The sequence below is a fragment of the Clupea harengus genome, chromosome 14 (genome assembly GCF_900700415.2).
Source record: "Clupea harengus chromosome 14, Ch_v2.0.2, whole genome shotgun sequence".
Taxonomy (NCBI): Eukaryota; Metazoa; Chordata; class Actinopteri; order Clupeiformes; family Clupeidae; genus Clupea; species Clupea harengus.
The window spans coordinates 19518115-19537389 of record NC_045165.1 but is presented as its reverse complement, the minus strand read 5'-3'; the positions used below and the strand labels follow the sequence as shown (position 1 = coordinate 19537389).

The following is a 19275-nucleotide window of genomic DNA, read 5'->3' as shown; positions in this document are numbered from 1 at the left end:
TTATAAGTGCAATCAAAGCTGAGAATAGTGAGATGACCAGAGAGCTCTGCGAGCCATGTATCCCAAGATCGCTTCAGTCATAACAAATCTGGGAGAGGCCCCATGATGGACAGCTGGTTTACAGCCGATGTCAGGCATTAACAGATTTGATCCGCACCGGAGGAGGAGGGCGGGCAGCCGCGGCCGGACGGAGCCGTGGGTGGCGGGCGTCTCACGCCAACGGCTTCGCCGTGATTCATGGCTCGGGGAGGATTTCCAGCTTCACATCCGCAGATTTACTGCGCTGTACGAGTTCAGTGTGTGCGCAGAAATACTGTAAGTACGACTGTGTGAGTGTGTGTGTGTCTGTGTGTGGTGGGAGGCAAACGAGATGACTTTACACTTCTCTCCCGCTTCACACACTTCACACACTACAATCAAGGGCTGTGACGGCCTTGAACAGGAAAAGGAAACTGTCGTTTAAAAACGTGTGTGATATTTTATAGACTATGAAATTCACTTACGACTTAAAAAGGAACCCGGGCTCAGAGTAAATATTTGTTAATGTTTCAGGGGCGAACGGAGTCAGAGGGCTGAAAGTGCGCTTGGAAAGATGGAACGAAGGATAAGGGGAGAACGGAGCGCAGAATCCGATACACCACAAGCCCCAACACTCTTCTGATTGCAGCGATTTCTGTTGACCCTGAGAAGGCCACGGTGTTGGCAGCTGCCGCAAACTAATCTTCCGTTGCTAAGTGAGTAATTGAATGTGAGAGCTTATGTATTTTTGTAATGAGCTGACAGCATATTTCCACTCCCTGCCCAAAAGGTTACCCTAATCAACATGGTCACGCTGTTTCTCTCAGAATGACAGCTCTGCTGCAACAGCATGACAAAACGCCGACCCGCGCTGGCTGTGCAGATGTCAGCTCGTGAGAGTCTCGACTGTTCTAAAGCAAAAAAAAAAAAGAAAAAAAGAAAACAATGAGGGACCCTTGGCACTAAATCAACGTCAGTCCAAAGCATTTCCCCAGAAATAGAAATTAATAGTTTGCTTCCATTCCTGTCCCGGGATAAGACCCGGATTCATAATGAGGGTGTGCGCATGGCCTCTCATGCTCTCTTTGAAGGCAAGCAGGCACATTTCACAGCGACAGTAATGCGAGAAGGTTGTTATTGCTTGTGGGATTACAGACACTAAAACGGCAGGAACGTATTGCTGGGGTGAAAGAAATAATATAAGGTGGATTCTGTCTTTTAAATCTGTAACACTATCTGATGGCAAGTCTGCACGGGAAATAGCCTATAACCTACCCAGAGCATGTAGACCTATGGGCCTTGCATCTAGAAGGCTATCAGTGCTCACGTTCAGGGCCAACCCAAAGCCACAAATGCTTCCCCTTCTTATTGTGACCTCGAGGATAAACCTACACAGGATAGATTATTTTAGATTGCACACGGAGGTGTTCCATTTAAAACGCCAGTGCAATTTTGTTCGGTCTTCGGAGATTGTATTTTGAACTTCCCTGGACCTTTTTACCCATAACAAATTCCAAGCTTGTGACAAGGTTGAACTCCGTGTAACGGTTGCCGGAGTGGACATAGGTTTTGAGTGCTGGAGCGCTGTGAAACCTCGACATTACCATGTAAAAAACGAAATACGTTATGGGAGATGCATCGCAGAGCACATATCTTTTCCTCCCTCGGTGTGCTGATCAAAGTCATCAAGATCATTTCCATCATTTCCTCTGCTCCACGCGGCCTTGCGGTAAATCAGTCTTGCGTCTTGAAGCGCTTTCCAGGGTCACTTCTGTCCATCTGCGGCACACGCATATCGGCCACGCATAACGATATGTAATGTAATCAAAGTCTAAGCCGTGCTTTATACAACCAATCAGTCTCAAACAATCCGAAGGAGAAGGAGAGGGAGACGGACCCAGCCGTGTGTTACTCATCAGGCTCGATGTATTCGTTGTTTGGATTGCTGTGTTTGTATAAACCAGATTGGTTTGCACTTAACCCTGTAATGTATGCAAAACAATTCTCCAGATAATACTCTTAAGCTTTGCCAGTTACCTATCTGGCAGCTGCAGTAAACCGGGCCTCGCAAGAAAAATGGCGTGTAATAAATTATGACGTGAACCAGCGGTGTGACACACGGGCGCTCCCACCCTCGGCCCAGATCAACAGACAGGATATTAAAAATGGCACTGAAATTTACAGATAAGGGTCAACAGGTCAGGGTTCTTTGGAAAGTGAGCAGGCCTGAGCCCTCCTAAAGAACATATTTAAATAAACGGTCTGACTGAAGGCTCTGTAGTATGCTGATTTACTGTTATTCAACAACCCACACAAGTCAGTCGGAGAAAATGAGTGATGGAGAATGTTACATAATTTTGCTCAAATAACTGAACGATTCATATGATTTCTCCCAAGTCTGGTGTAACAGTTGGACAGTGAGGCTTACCGTGGGATTTATTTCCACATATAGTTTATCTACCTCAGAACACACGAAACTCAGATGTTTAATGCAGTTTGGACAGAGTACTTCTTCCAACTTGTTTTGTTTACTTTTTTACAGGGACTCTCCCCCCATATCCCCTTCTCCCCCATCAGCAAAAAAAAGAGTCTAATTTCTATGTCCAACCCAGTGCTATGCAGCAAACTCAGATGGTTACATATGATCCTAGTCGTAACATCAGATAGCATCTCGTTGGTGGAGTAAGTAGCTGTGTGGTTTTCATCGTCCACTGCCATGCAGAAATGCTGGATTAGCCCCTGGGTCTACGCCAGCAACCCCCCCCCCAACCCTGAAACAGAGGAGGAGGGCAGGGCACGACACTGGGGGCTCTATATGCAAATGGCCTCCTAATCAAAGCAGGCTGTTTCCCCCGAGTTCAAGTGCGCCCTGAAGGAATCGCTGTCAGTAGTCTCACAGTGAATTTAAGGTAATCCATGCATTTCACACCACACAGATTGTAATTAAGCACGCTCGCACTCTCTCTCGCCCCTCTCTGTCGAGAATAAAAGATTATAATCAACCACGCGCACACATACACACACTCAAATACACACACACTTCTCTCTCTCTCTCTCTTATCCACACACACACACACACACAGAAACAGACGTTCATAAACATTTCTCTCACTTTCTTTTTCACATGCAAAGTTTTCACATGCATGCACAAACACACACAAACACACTTGTGCGCGCGCACACACACACACACACACACACACACACACACACACACACACACAGTCGCACACACACACACACACGCACACACAGTCGCACACACACACACACACGCACACACACACACACACACACACACACACACACACACACACACACACACACACACACACACACACACACACAAACAGACGCACACACTTCCCTCAGAGTTAAACCCTTTAGACCACATGTTTAAAATTTTAATTGAAGTCGAGCTGTGAGGACGAACGCCATATGTAAGCTTTTCACACATAACCAGTTTATCAGACACAGCCCGGGGCCACGTAACTGAAGAGCCTGTGAGCCTAATGGCCTGGAACATCAAAAGCAAGTTTGGAGAAAATGGTTAACTTTCTCTACTTGTCTACCATACCTTCACATCATTCATGGCTGTCAATTGGACGTAGGCCCCCTTCAGGCAGCAGATTTAAATGTGTACTGCAATTCACTTTTATTACCACCAGATGGCAGCAGTAGGATGTTCTTAGTAAAAAGAGGAACGGAAATCCAAGAACGAAATTCCTCCCTGTAGTGTGACGTTTTGTGTTTAGCCTAATTTAGTGCTTTGCTGTAGAAAGGATATTTAACATCGATCTTTCAATTTCACTTTGCAATGTGTCTTGTTTTTTTAATGAAGGTAAAATCCCCTGACTGCAATGTAGCAAGTCATTAGACCTAATCTGATATGAGCCAAAAGACAAATTCCTCTGATGTGTTCACTGGATTTGTGAAGAGGATAACTGTTGTCTGCCATGATAAATGGGAGCCATACATACACTAACACACACAAATAATCATAAAAATATGTGTGTGTCAACAAAACATCTGACAAAGTGAAAGTCAGTATCCATCTGTGTTATATGCCTTACCTCAAAATTGTGTTCATTCTCAGAGAGATATTAAATAGCACTACAGATTGGTTAAGCACACATGGATTTGTATAATAGTAACTCATAACAGGAGCATGCCATGCAACTGGCTAAGAAGAACAATAGCATAGTGTGGTTGAAATGCTATTTATCTGAATATAAAGATAGAGTAAGTAGTACATTTTAGCAGTATTATAGAGGGATAGAAGCATTAGGGTTTTGTCTTGATCTCAGTTATTACAGAGGCTTGACATGAAGTTGTTCAGATGGCCATTCAGGAAACTTAGCTATGAGAGTCATTTAATTTTTTTCAACCATAGGGGGCACTGTTGAGACAATTTTTTATTGTACTGTGCTCTGTTAAGGGTCCACCTCAAGGTTAGAAAGATCTCTATTTATAGTCCGTTGCCAGAGAAAAATCTGTGATAAAAGGTGGTCCATAATCTACTTTGAATGAATGTGCCCATTGCTGTGTACCCCACCAACACAGAACAATAAGCTAACCTTGCCATCACCCAACCCACATAACAGACAACACATGTGGCCCTGATAGGATGCAGCTCTGGCCCTGAGTTACTTGCAAATTCATCTACTATATGGACCCCCCCCGAACGAATCCTGTCCGCCCCCACAAATCCCCTCCTTCTGTCTGGTTAATTGAAGTTGTCTGCAGAAGGGCTGTTGGCTCCTCTACTAGCGTAGACCCTGTCACAGCTGCGCGGCATGACGGACAGAGCTCATTTCCCACCCAACCCACTTTCAATTAGCTCACTGCCTCCGGTAATGGAGACGAGTAGCCGAGAGCGCTAACAAGTAGCCTGGACGGACGGCTAATGAATGGCGAGAATGCGCGTCGGCATGTGACATTGCCTGGGCGCTGCGTCTCCCGAGTGGATACAATCATCCCGGGAGAGAGAAGAAGCCCGTCTGCAGGCAGTAGAAAGCTCTCTCTTATCATCTCCGTGGGAGTCGTGTAACTTAGTGTGTTTGACTTACTGTTCATTTCTGTTCTGTCTGTCTGTTAAATCCCTCAGAGGGTTGAGAAACCAGGGATCTCGCCTATCTCTCTCTCTCTCTCACATACACAATAAGTGACATTAGAATGGGCTTAATAATTGTACTAATGATACAGCCTAGACTCTAGGCCTTCTTGCATCAAATTTTGTTATGTCATGTCATTGAATTTGGAGAGAGGGCACATCATACTTTCAGTAATATAGCAGAACCGTTATGTGGACAAAAGTAACATTCCATGGCACAGAATAGTCATAGTGATCATAGTTTCCTGCCACAAAAGTATAAATGTTACCCTAGGACATCTATTACATGGACAGAATTACTTTTGGTTACGGAGTGAGCTTGTTTTTTTCCCACAAAGTGAGAAGTGCAGCATTCACCCTTTTTTTCACAAAATGAAAAGCATAACCATCATTTCCGTGCACGTCAGTTTCAAGAATTCACCCACTGCCTAAACGCACACACGTTCTTAGAGCACATCAACTATGCAGGGGACAGAAAGTGTGTGTGTGTGTGATATCCATTTAATCAGACTTACTTTCCATTTAATCAGACATACTTTATGGCCACGAATTTACTATAATGTATTATTACTATACTCAGGCGCGGATTAATGCACAGGCTGGCCTAGGCATGCCTTGTTAAAAAAATGAGGGGAAAGAGTGCTGCGAAGAAAACCATTGAAAAATCCACAGGTAATTTAACCTTACACTATATACTGCATTTAACCCTGACACGACACCTTGAACACACCACTGTAAACGCCTGATGTAACGCAATGGTAAAGAAAAGGTGTTGCATAACTTCAAAAGCTATCTCACCTGAAAGGTTGGCGTGTCTGGCATAGCAACCTCTTGATGTGTAAGGAACATATGTGTTGAACATTAAAGACAGAATACATGATGAAAGCTGCTGAGGGAAAAAAAGGAGTCTTTTGCACATGCCAGATACGACGGCGGTAATGAAAGCCGAGTGACAAAAGGCCAATGGTGATGATTTTTGAAAAGATCAAAGTGGGGTGACATTTGAAGTTTCAAGGTAATGTTATCAAAATAATGGATATTGCCTGTCATTTTTCTCTCCCTCTGTTTTCATCCTTCTATCTCACCGACTCATTGTCCCCTAAGATGAAGCCTCTACACGTGATGGGCTCTACGTCCAGCACAGACTCACAGACCACATATTCATAACCCGCATGAGTAGCACGTAATGAATGGTCACATATTAAAGCCCAATTTTGGGGGTGAAATAAATAAGAAGAAAGGTTACGGTCTGTTTCTGGGGCTCGATCTGCCGCTTCAACATGAGCATGAAAGGCAAAGGCAATGGCATGTCTCTGTTCAGATACAGGTGCTAGGTGAGGGAAAGCCTGATAGAAGGGTCTTCAGGGGTTAGGATATCTACACAGCCCAGAGTGATGGGGAGAAAAAAATGTTGTGCTGTTGACAGAAAGGATTTGAGATTATCTTCCTGGGTGTGAGAACTGTTGCCTAACCAGAGAAAGACACAGAAATGTGCTTTTGCCTTTTCCTGTGCTGGTCTGTCAAGAAAGGAAAATGGAGTTCTATCCATTAGGTTTACTATGTGCTTCCTCCTGTTTGGGTTTAAGTAAGTGGTTTATTGTATACTACAAAGGTTGCACTTAATAAAGGTCCTCAGAGAATTTCTCAGATGCAGTCCAGCTCTTCTGAAGTCTTTTCAGATGACTATTGGAAGAGAAAATAATATTAGTTTAAGTGACCATGCTGGCATTTGGCACCTTCTGTCTCATTTTGTTCTCTCACAGAATCTATGTGACTTTTTTTCCTACTCACAGTGAGTGTGTGTGTGTGTGTGTGTGTGTGTGTGTGTGTGTGTGTGTGTGTGTGTGTGTGTGTGTGTGTGTGTGTGTGTGTGTGTGTGTGTGTGTGTGTGTGTGTGTGTGTGTGTGTGTGTGTGTGTGTGTGTGTGTGTGTGTTAGGGGATGGATTAAAATGGCAAGCAGTATGTCCATGCTAAAATTCCACGGGACATGTGTATGAGTTCCTCTGTAGTTGTTGCTGAAATAATGAGCTAAACAAATTCATATCTGCATTACGTAAAACACATGAGAAGCCACCAGTCATCGCCTCAGGTCCAGCTTCAGTGACTCTCAGATAGTTTGGCTCCTGTGGGGGTTATGCCTTTATCATAATTGTGTTTCCTCTAAGTGAACATTTGCTCAGTGGGTCTGCAGTAATCCTGCCCCGCCACCAAACCTCTCTTTCAGATCTGCTAATGACGGGGAAGAAAGAACAGAGCTATTCCTCTGAAACGTACCCCTAATTTTTTCTCTCCTATCTGCAGTTTCTCAGTGCAGAATCAATTCTGTCATTTGAAGGTCTATAAATCCCTGACCAAGTCATGCAGCTGCAGAGAGAAAGCCCTCGTGGTTGAGAGATCCCTCATCAAACTCTACAGAGGTCATCCTCCGAAGTACATACTTGCCTGCCACCAAGAATACATTCTTAAGGGTTGTCATGTTAAGTGTGATTCCAATTGCAAATATTAAGCATTAAAAAGCCAACCCTCGCATAAAAAGCGGAACCCTCGCATACTTTTTGGTATGAGTGCAGAGAATTCAAAACATGTGTTTTTAGAGATGAGCCATTGAATGTGGTGTTGTTAGGGACAATGATGAGTCGCATAGCAACCAATGTCACAGTTTTTTGCCATATACAAAACACAGCACCCACTGCACCCACATGCCCACACAAACTGACCTCCGTCAAACAGTCGTGTGTTATGACCACTGTAAACTTGTGTGAAACATGAAAGACTCCAGACACAGTATTATACCGAGTAGCCTAATACATAAACTGCAATCACTGAAAAATTACAGATGAGTGAAATCTCAACATGCCCATGTTTTTTTCCATTTCTCTTAAAAAATAGTTTACCACATGATTTGTTCTGTATTCTATTGTAGCACTGCATTTTCTAACATGCAGTCTTTATTTCAGCTCTGTGGCTCGCCGCTGTGTTGCTCTCTGCTGGTCTTTTATTTCTACGTGACAGACTGCTGAACTGTACACCAGGCTGTTGCCATAGGCGACCAGTGCTACATGACATGTTTTCAATTCTGACTGGCTGTGACAATACACTATAATAAAAATAATTTCAAATGAATATCCTCTGTCAGATCCCCAGCCAAGATTTAATTGTAAGTAACTCTGAAATAAGTTAAAAAAAACATGCAGCGAGGAGATTGTTATTTCAAAAAGCAAACCATCCAGGATTGTCCGGGACCCCGCCACTTATGTCCAGAGGTTCATCATCCCACTGGGAGTTATTACTGTGAAGATTGTCCAGCCACACGTTATACATATGCATCATTAAACTGTCAAATATCAAAATGATTTCTGTCACGATTGTTTCAAGATTTAATCAGCACAGTTGAAGCATCTAGGAGCTGTTTTCTCTTTTTGTTTGTCAGACATACATCTCATTCGTCATATCTTCATGCTCCACAGAGTTGAAAGTGCTTCCCCAGAATTATAGTAAACATGGTTAATATTTAATGGGATGGGAAATTGTTTAAGAGTTCTATCTAATTTCACTCTGTGGTTAACTGCAGCCCAGCAGCAACCCCCGCCACAATATTTTAATATAAATATTGGGGTGACAGCTTTGGGATGTGCTGGCAATAGCACTATGTACTATTTACTGGTAATGGGACCCTGGGCCTTAAGGTGTGACTTTGATGGATGGTCTATACTTACCTTATCCTTATAGGTCCGAATTGAATGTAATCAAGATGAATGTTGCTTGTAGGCGCAATTATATACTGCTTTGCTCTTTGGAATTCCTGTGGTTTGCTCTCAAAAAAGATCAATAACTTGTTTATTGTTTTCTTATTCCTAAGCCGAGAAGTTCTGTAAATGCTTTTGAAATGGACTTTTTGTTGTAGTTGTAGTGTTAGTGATGGTAAGAGGTTATCTAATTATTGTGCCAGTTCATTTTACTCCATTTTATCTTCTAGACTGTAGAAAGGCTTATATATGTATGTATACTTACAGTATTTATGGGGGCAAATTAGTTATAATATGTATTGACCAGCCCTGTTAAGCACAATGAAAATAAAATAAATGGTTGGCTTATTCTGCAGAAATGAACTGTAGAGCCTTTTGTGCAGAACCTTGAAGTGGAGAGCAAGGACTGAGCGAGAGAGAGAGAGAGAGAGAGAGAGAGAGAGAGAGAGAGAGAGAGAGAGAGAAAGAGAGAGAGAGAGAGAGAGGTGTCCATGAAGTGTTTGCAAATTTTGTCTCACAACGCCAAAGGCAAAGAAAAGAAACTGAGCACTCTCTTTCACTCTAAAAATTCTTAGTCAGTGAAAAGGCGTGGACTCTCTCACACACACACACACACACACACGCCCCCTCCCCCCGTGCACATATTCTGCCTATAACACTTGAAACTGTGAAATTGTCAGGGTAGATCACTAACCGCCGCCGCCACGCCCCCCGCGCACATATTCTGCCTTCAGACTATTTAGATTGACGTAAATATGTCTATGGCCCACGACTACGGGCCCCCAAGACCCACGGGCCAAGGTGCGATCGCACCTGCTGCGCTCCATATAGTTACGTCCCTGAGGTGGGCCGGTATTGGACCGGCCCAAACCCCGTCGGCCCACCGGGGATTTCCCCAGTATCCCCGATGGCCAGTCCGCCCCTGTTGAATACCACCAACACCACAACAGGAAATAAGTCCATGAGGCAAATGGCACTCTCTACACAACGCTATTGAGCACACAGGGAAACCTTTTGACCCGTCTTTGAAAAAGCAGCAGGTTGAGATTTAGAGCTTGTCACAAACACTCAAACAGCGAGACAAACAGACCCCCCCCCCCCACACACACCCACAATCCCACCTCCGCCTGCTTGTTCTGGGGGGCCGGGATGCTGCCCCAAGGCCATGCTGCTGGTGGGTAGTGATAACCAGGCAGACAAACAGCTGATTGTGTCAGTGTTTTCACACACACAGAAGAGGAGGACAAGATGCACCGATTCACTACTCCCTGAGATATATCAAGCACAAGTGAGGATGAGTGTGTGAGTGTGTTTGTACAACCACAAAAGACACACACTAAACAAATGCTCACCCACACACAATTATACATACACACACACACATGCTTACCTCCACAGCCATAAGCACACACAAGCACTCACCCACATTCGGCCACTCACACACACACACACACACACACACACACACACACACACACACACACACACACACACACACACACACACACACACACACACACACACACAGACGCATGCATGAATGTGCACCCACACAGGTCTTTACTGTAGCCCACACACATATACACAAAGACTCAGACATATGCATTCACACCCATTCACTAACTATGCAATATGCCTCTGCTGTCTCCTTTCTCTTTCACACACACACACACTTTTAGACAGAAATGCAGACTCAAACACAAGTCACTCTCCCCCTGCCCCCCATACACACACATCTCCATTCTCTCTCACTCACACACACACACACGCACACACACACTAACCAACCTCATTAGTTGGTATCAGTGGAGATTGAACCATTAAAATGGGTGGCCTTGCACTGTCAGCTGTGTGGATAACACACACTGGAGTGGACAGCCTGCTGTCAATGCCTCTTTAGCCACCCCGCTCAACGCGTCAGGGCCTGTTGCCACCGTGCTGATATCTCACTGTGCCTGACAGCCTGTCCTCCACTGTTCTCTCTCTCTCTCTCTCTGTGAGAGAGAGTGTGTGTGTCTGACTGTGTGTATGTGTGTGTGTGTGTGTGTGTGTGTGTGTGTGTGTGTGTGTGTGTGTGTGTGTGTCTGTGTGTGTATCTGACTCTGTCTCTCTCTCTCTCTGTCTTTTTGTGTGTATGGTTACCATTTACCATTTATTGTTGAACTGAAAGGTAGAATAGTAGAATTATAAGTGGGTGAAAAAACTGCTATGCAAAGTAAAGCGGTTAAGTTAATATATGTCTCTTCAGTGATGTTAAGTATTGTGTGTGTGTGTGGGGGGGGGGGGGGGGGCGCAAAACTCAATCTCGCCTAGGGCAACCAAAGGGCTAGAGCCGGCCCTGTGTGTGTGTGTGTGTGTGTGTGTGTGTGTGTGTGTGTGTGTGTGTGTGTGTGTGTGTGTGTGTGTGTGTGTGTGTGTGTGTGTGTGTGTCTCTATGTTGATGTGTGTGAAGTGAGAGGGGAGGACTGTTGGCACCGCTACTAGCTGATATTTGAGGCGAGAGACCCACAGACTGCCAGGCCTAAATGAAGAAGTAGATTAGCGAGTTGGGAGGAGGATGATTAGGGTACAGTTTGGAAGTGTGTGTGTGTGTGTGTGTGTGTGTGTGTGTGTGTGTGTGTGTGTGTGTCCACACACACACTTTTTCATTGATTTGACCTTGGCCATGCGGTACCAGCACCATTGCTAATTTAAAAAGCTCTTAATAGAAACAGGTGGAGGTGGGTTTTTCAAAATGAAGTCAAAATGTTAAGACCATTAAATTCCCTCATTAATTACATCCTAATGAATATGTTCTAAAACATTTTAACGATTTGTTATTAGCTAAATTATTTTAAAACTGCTTTGCAAATGCAACTTTTTTTCTCATTAAAATGTCATTGGATTGTCACTATCAATCAAGAGGGAACAGTGTTAATTAGCTTTATCACCTGATACACCCACAGTTAAGTGTATGTATCTAAATACCACAAACCTTGATAATGCTTACATTTAGGTATTCAGCAGATACTTTTATCCAAAGCACCTTACAAAATTATATTAATGATAATATTTGCATGCAATTATATTATTTGTTACCATAACTATTCTACAGACCTTTTTCTCTTAAAAATGCTCTTATCCATCAACTTAATATAATTAATTAGTTCTTGTCAAACACCTCTACACAAATTAATGTAGACTCTAACCCTAACCAGTTATGAAAAGAGCTACTGTGTGTTCTAGAATAAAACATGTGTAAACAAATAAAAGTCCCTTTGTGTTCCCCAGGAAAAGTCACAGAATTGTGTGTTTCTGCAAGTATGACGATGAGCAGACTAGACAAGGACAGAATATCCATGTTTGGCCGAACTAATCTCTTCAATTCACGTCAATCATGATGCTGACAAATTTTAACACTGACATAGTACTGACTGACATACAACTGACAAATCTTTTCCTGGATACAATCAATCCTCAACTTTAAATAATGCACAAAGGTGTTAGGCTTTAAAGAATAATGAGCCCCATTTGGTCCCATCTATGGCATCCCAGGCACCACAAACAAGCAAACACTGACTGAAGCGTCAACGAGACGAACAGATAGAACACAATGATGCAATCGACAGCGGAATCTCTGCATAGATGGCAAAATGAATTATTTATACACTGCAATCATGCCTCTGACTTTGTTGCACAAAGTCTGTCACAACAATGACAACGTAATCTTTTTTATTGCTCCCCTGCTTTGAATTTCACATATGAAAAAGCCTGTCGTGCTGATGTTGGATGCAATGAAAGTCACACAAGCCTCAATGTCAAATGAGTTCTCTTTAATGTGAAGATTATTATTATGTCAAAGGGGGCGGAGGGGAGGGGGGAGGGGGGGTTAACATAAAACTGAATTAACAACAAAAAACACTCACACAAATATAACTAAATGAATACATAGACAAATAGACAGTAACCAAGTAAAGAAATAATAGTTAGTACTTAATAGTAGAGGGCGTCCTTACAGTGTTCAGACTCCGGATCCATCGTGTGTTAATACTAGGCAGCACTTTGTTCTTCTGAGACAGTGATGCACCTCTTCCTCAGGCAGACCAAGGGACACAAGACGACCCAGTTCTGCTGATTTATGGTAAGATGTCTGCCAGACTTTTGCGCTCTTTCCCCCTGTTGACTTCAGTGTGCAGGCTTTTACACAATTAGCAGGGATCCTGTCATGTCATAGCTGCTGGCAGTGTGTGTGTGTGTGTGTCTGTATGTGATTGCGCTTGTCTATAGGTGTATACAGAATATATTGTGTAAGTGCATGTGCTAAATCAGTGTGTGTATATGAGCGTGGACATTTAAAAGCCAGGTGTGCATGTGTGTGTGTGTATGTATGTATGTATGTATGTATGTATGTATGTATGTATGTATGTATGTATGTATGTATGTATGTATGTATGTATGTATGTCTATCTCTGCTACTCTTTTTATGTATATAGTAAGTTGAAGGATGTGTGTGTGTGGTACATTATGACCCAGGGGGGTGAGCTGTAAGGCCATGTCTAGGCTGAAGTGGCTGTCGCATCTGGGACAGTGGCCCTGGAGCCCTGCATCCTATCTGTTCAAGCTAATTGCATACACACCAGCACAGCCAATGGAACCGGATTCACGTCGTTATCAAAGGAATTAAGTGCTTTTCATTAATCAAAGAGCCCTAGAAAAGAATCCACTGAAGACTGTGCATTTTCTTTTTTTTGTTCTCTCATGTTTGCCCGCTAACAGCTAGTCACTTACTAGCTTACCTGGACTGTTTCTCATCAAGCTACAAGCTAATGAAGCCATATCGAGCTTAAGCATGAAGGAGCGATGCATCTCACTGTGCCACTCTTGAAGTACAGGTGATGCTGTGAAGTGAAGAGACAAGCTCCATTGCTTGGCCTAATCAGTCAGATGAAAGGTCCAGGTCATAGCTTAATTAACTAGCCCAGATCTGATGTAGGTCGGGCCCTGATATGGCAAATCCATCCCAAAGTTAGCTGCTTGAAGGGGTGTCCTGAAATCCCATGTATTCACTCTGATCTCACTTCCGTGCCACTGTCGGGGGTATTTTTTTTGGCCATGGACTTCAGCCCCTTTCAAGCAGTGTGTAAACTTCTCTCATGATTTATGGATCTAAATACTCTTTAACTTTGATGAGTGTGTGACTTTTATGTGCGGAAATAATTAATAATTTCTACATAAGTAGAAAACCCCCGTCGTCTAATGCTGATGTATAGTGCGCTTTAAAGCTCAGCACATGGTCTGTAGTCAGGCAGAGAGACTAATAACAGTGCTTTGTCGCTGGTCTCAATGGAGAGCTGTGAAGGCCAGCAGGGGATCGCTGTGATTATGAAGGTGGCTGCTCAGTCTCTCCGCACAGAATAGACCCTGACCAGATCTCTACAGCACAAAACATATCAAAATAATCAGATCTCTCTCTCTCTCTCTCTCTATCTATATCCATGTCTACATAGTTATCTATCTATCTATCTATCTATCTATATATCTATCTATATATATATATATCATTAGCAATAGCAATATCTTGCCTTACAGTTTATTTCTATTATTATTCTACCGACTTTACAATAGTTATAGCTACTACTCTAGTATAGTTGTTTAGGATAGTTGTGGGATAATGACACGGTGGAACTCACTTGTTACACAATTTGCATTGTCTACATGTTTATATAAAACTGGAGAGTAAAGGTACTGTTGTGCTATTATTTCTATAGAAATGTCAAAGCTTGACAATGGATGTCACACAGGTACAAGCTCAGTTGTATTACTGCAATACCCACTTGGCAATTGGGTTTGGATGTAATCTCTCATGGATCAGTAATGATTACCCTCCAGCCTCTGCTCTCCCCTGCCCACTGTTGTTGACAGGACCAGGCATACGTTGCCATGGTGATGCAGGTGTGAAGTACAAGGAACAGGACCATGACATTTATCATTCCTGTGGAAATCTGTAAAAAAAAATCTAATCGAGGTGTGTTGGATTCAATAAAACTCAGTTACAAAATCTGATTTACATTCTCTCTGCTCGAGCCCGTAAACAGCCTAATTTCTGACTCTGCGCAACTGTAAGAAGGGGAATCATTTGGTTTTGTGGTTCAGCTGGTTCTTGTGGGGCTTAACTGTGATATGAGCTCAGAGGAAACTTATAAGCAATTATAAGCTTAATGAGCCTGAATGAATCTCCCAGGAATCTCACATCAAAACAATTATCTGCAGTTGTAAGAGCATGCCAAGACCTCCTTGTTGGAAGCACAAAACCGGGGCCCTCATGAGCAGGCGAGGAATAATTAAACGTGACGGGTCAGGAGAGAATCACACACCAGAGATCTCATTCTGTTCATACTTCCAGGGGCAGAACACTTCAACGCACTTTTCTCTCAGAAAAGATTTAATTGTATGCAAATAAAATGCCCAGTGGTGGGGATACACAGTTTCGTTAATTGTTCTTCAAGTTATGGTTAACTTCTAATGCAATGAATAGTCCCTTCAAACAATCAGACGTTCCTGTGTATTCAAAATGGCAAAATGTTAGAAGTTTGATAATCTGGCATTTGGCTTCATGTTTTGGCGACCTAAACAACATGCCATGTTGGCAGTTCATGCAATAGGTAACATACTGTAATTTCCCAACTATTAACCGTGGTTCATTCACATACATAAAACATGCAAGATCTCATGACAGTTAAACTAGCTATGAACTATCCTAGCCCACTTTAGGTTAGGGAACCATCTTAACAGTTGGTAGTTGCTAGCAAGTGTAACATAAACTTGTGTTAATATATGAAGCTGCACAGGCACACAGAAGGTTTCTACCTATCGTAGCTTTTTACCTAGCTATCTCTAGCTTAGGGAACCATCTTAACAGTTGGCAGTTACTAGCATGTGTTAATATGAACTTGTGTTAATACTGTATGTGTGAATATAAACTTGGGTTAAATTGAATTGACTGTAAAATAAGCTAGATATGTAGCTATCATCTAGATATGTAGCTATCATTTCATGCAAATGGAAATCTGTCATTTAAACCTATTTAAACCTAAATGTAAAGTTATTTAAAGGTTTCTTTAGCTAGTTATCTAGTAAGTGAGCTAGCACAGCAACTAGACAACACTAGCAATTAGGAATCATTGTATGCTGCATAGCCTGAAGCAACATTTCATTTCTCAAAATCAGCTCACCAATAAAGAGGCAGTCGTGATTTCAAAGTGATCACAACCACTTGTGGATGGCACATAGACATTAATCAATCGTGAGAGAAATAATGGGACTTCAATGGAGCAAGGGCTTACTCCAATGCAGTGGATGAAGGGGGAGGAATCACCCCTACCTCTTGCCCTTTTTACACTTTAATTCAATGGTTGCGATTCCCACTGCACGCATGTCAGAAGATGATCATTTATGGTACTAGGTCACTAGGCGATCGATTAAACGTTTAGCGTCCATTCCCACATGACCACCATTCACCATAACACTTAATGAACGCTCAATACATGGTTTTCAATGTGAATGAGGTATTGTGTGTGTGTGTGTGTGTGTGTGTGTGTGTGTGGTGCGTGTCTGTGTGTGCATGTGGGGAGGGAGTGTAGTATTTTTGCTTGAAATGCCCATTTCTACTTTATTCAATTTTTGAAGGGGGGGGGGGGGGTACTTGAGTGTATATGCGCATGAGTTTTCCCAGAGCACCAAGTGAGTCATGGCGGGCTGACAGTGGCCAAGTTAGTGGAAAGTTAGACCAAAGCATCTGTGGTACTTTGTATGATAGCTGGTCTCTGAGAAAACTACTAAGAAGCTCTTCTATAACATAACATCTCCTTCAGTCACTTGTTGTTAAATATTGATGAGCTCTGGAAAAAATAAATAAACAAGCAAACAAATAAATCAATGAATAACAACACAAAAGCATCAGAACATTCAGGGAGGACCTGATGCAACGCTGATATGGACTGTGGCAAGGTAAAGCCAGTCTGTTTGCAACTCAACATCACTGCATATGTCAGTCTTGGAGAACGTGAAGGTTAGCAGCTGGAAAAACACACTCTCTCTCTCTCTCACACACACACACACACACACACACACACACACTCACACACACACTCTCTCTCTCTCTCTCTCTCTCACACACACAGATCTTCTCTCTTTGTTTTCTGTTTCTCCAGTTCACTCTCTCTCTCTCTCTCTCTCTCTCCCTGTCCTGTTCTCAGATTCTGCATGCATCCACAAGCAAATGACAATGACAGCGATGGGGCAATCAGGAGCTATGCTGTACTATGGTGCATCTTCAGAAGCTGCCTTGGAGCTTGGATCCGTCGCATAATGCAGCGACTACCAATGCACATGGAATGTAAAAGACTGGTCATTTGTGTGGCCCCAAGCACAGATGACCAGTCATATGCAAACTATGCTTCATGACTGTCCCTGCGAGGTTTGGCTTCACTTATTGTACTGTGCATGTCAATCTCAAGTGGCCTAAAGGATTCATTTAATGTGTGGAAAAGATATAGATGTATGTTGTGCATTGATGGAGCAAGGAACTAGTAATATTGAGCACTAGAAGGCACACATAATGGCGAGAAACCTCTAAAGTCCGTGATCTAATGGTGTGTGAAGGCTTGTGTGCGTGTGTGTAGGTGCGTGTGGGTGTGTGTGTGTGTGTGTGGGTGTGTTGTGTTTTCAGCACAATAAGGTAATAATATTGTTTGAAAATGGTGAAATCACACAAATATGAAGACTGCTGTTTGTCCTTTTGACAGAAACATTAAAAAGGTCCCTAGCTTTTATCTCTGTAAACTGTGCACCATAACTTCATTTCTTTTTATTTCAATAGTATTAATAACTTTGTTCATATCTTTGAATTGTTTAATAATATTCAAAGCCATAGAAATGTTTATAATTTCCTTCCGTTCTTTAACAGGCAGTTTTGGCAACAAAAATATCATGTCTGCACCCATTTCATTCTCTGTGAAAATGCAGATGCGAACATAATAATTCTGTCTTATTTTATCGGCTGAGTAATCCCGAGCATATCAGGGATCTAATTTGATGAAGGACAAATCCTTGATGCAGAAAACACCCTCAGCTCATCTCGCTACGGTGGCAGCGTTGTTAAGTCCCTGTAATTAGATTGTCTTTGTTTATTTGTGACTCTGAAAACACTATCGGAGTGCCTGAGTCTATATATCTCGAAACAAGTGCTGTTTAGGCAATTTGCTCTGGGTATTTTCTAAAGCTTATTTCAAGGGTCTGTGGTCACTGATGGTGACAGAATTTACATCACATTAAGGAATTAATATTGATTGGAGGAGTCATCCTGTCTGGGTGAAAGCTGATAGATACCAGGCACAGTCCTGAGAGGTTAGTGGTTTACAGACGTAAATTGTGTCAAGAAAAACACTATTTGCCAGCAAAATCCTCCTGAAACCATGCAGGTAGGCATCGATTGCCCTTGGTTTCTTATTCACAAACTGGGTGTTTGTTGCCAAGAGGCCCATTTGAAAAGACAGAGAAAGAGACGGAGTAAAAACAAGATATACAGAATGCACAGCAGTTCAAAACACTGCCATGTAATGATATTCGTACTATATGGAGGATACCAGGAGACGCAGTAACAAAGATCACTCATGACCTTGAGGAAAAGTCTCTTAGTGACATATACATGATTGATATTGGAATCTCAAGATTAATTTGAAATTACATTACTGTATTAACAAAATCAGTTGTTACATCGTAGAGGTGCCTATCCATATTATAATGTATAACAGTGAGTGTCTGCGCTGCATTGGGATATGAGTCTCACATCTCAGACTATGTGTCACAATCAGTCACAGTAATTGTGTTGTCTCTTGGTGATATTCCTCAGAAAATGCAAATGAACCCGCAAATCAAAAGAAGACAATTATTTTTGAGGTCGTATTTTATGTTTAATTAATGGCATTACCCCATGTGCATACTGTAATTAGGAGACTTGTGGCTACTGGTATTCCTTAAGGTCCAATCCTAATGAAATAACGCCCAGGGCTTTGAATTTGCGCGTGGCAGGACCATTCCTATAGGCCTACATCAATTAAACTGCACTGAATGCCAATGAATTTTAATACTGTGAACGGAATGTCAACCCAGTGTATCTTAACCAGCTCTCAGCATGCTCAACTTTACACCCTGACCAATCTGGGGGAGTTGATACATAAATTAATTTACACGCTAGCAATGCATTTTTCACGGAAGCAAGGAAATCGATGGTAAACAGTACGTTCAAAAGGATGTTACTGACCAAAGAAAAATATTACTGGTTAACATGGATATCAATTGTTGCTCTGTAGACAAACATCCATTAAAATGTTCCTCTTCCTCAAAATGAATCTTCGGCT

At 42.5% G+C, this 19275-nt stretch overlaps 1 long non-coding RNA gene across 2 annotated transcripts; it reads left to right on the top strand.

Moving 5' to 3' along the window:
• LOC116223492 lies at nt 1-17660 on the top strand. 2 transcript variants are annotated; one of them, XR_004165118.2, is made up of 3 exons: nt 1-315; nt 553-734; nt 17113-17660. It is a non-coding gene; the product is annotated as an uncharacterized LOC116223492 (long non-coding RNA). The 2 variants fall into 2 exon arrangements; XR_004165117.2 differs by lacking the exon at nt 17113-17660 and adding an exon at nt 7434-7741.
• Nucleotides 17661-19275: the final 1615 nt, after the last annotated feature.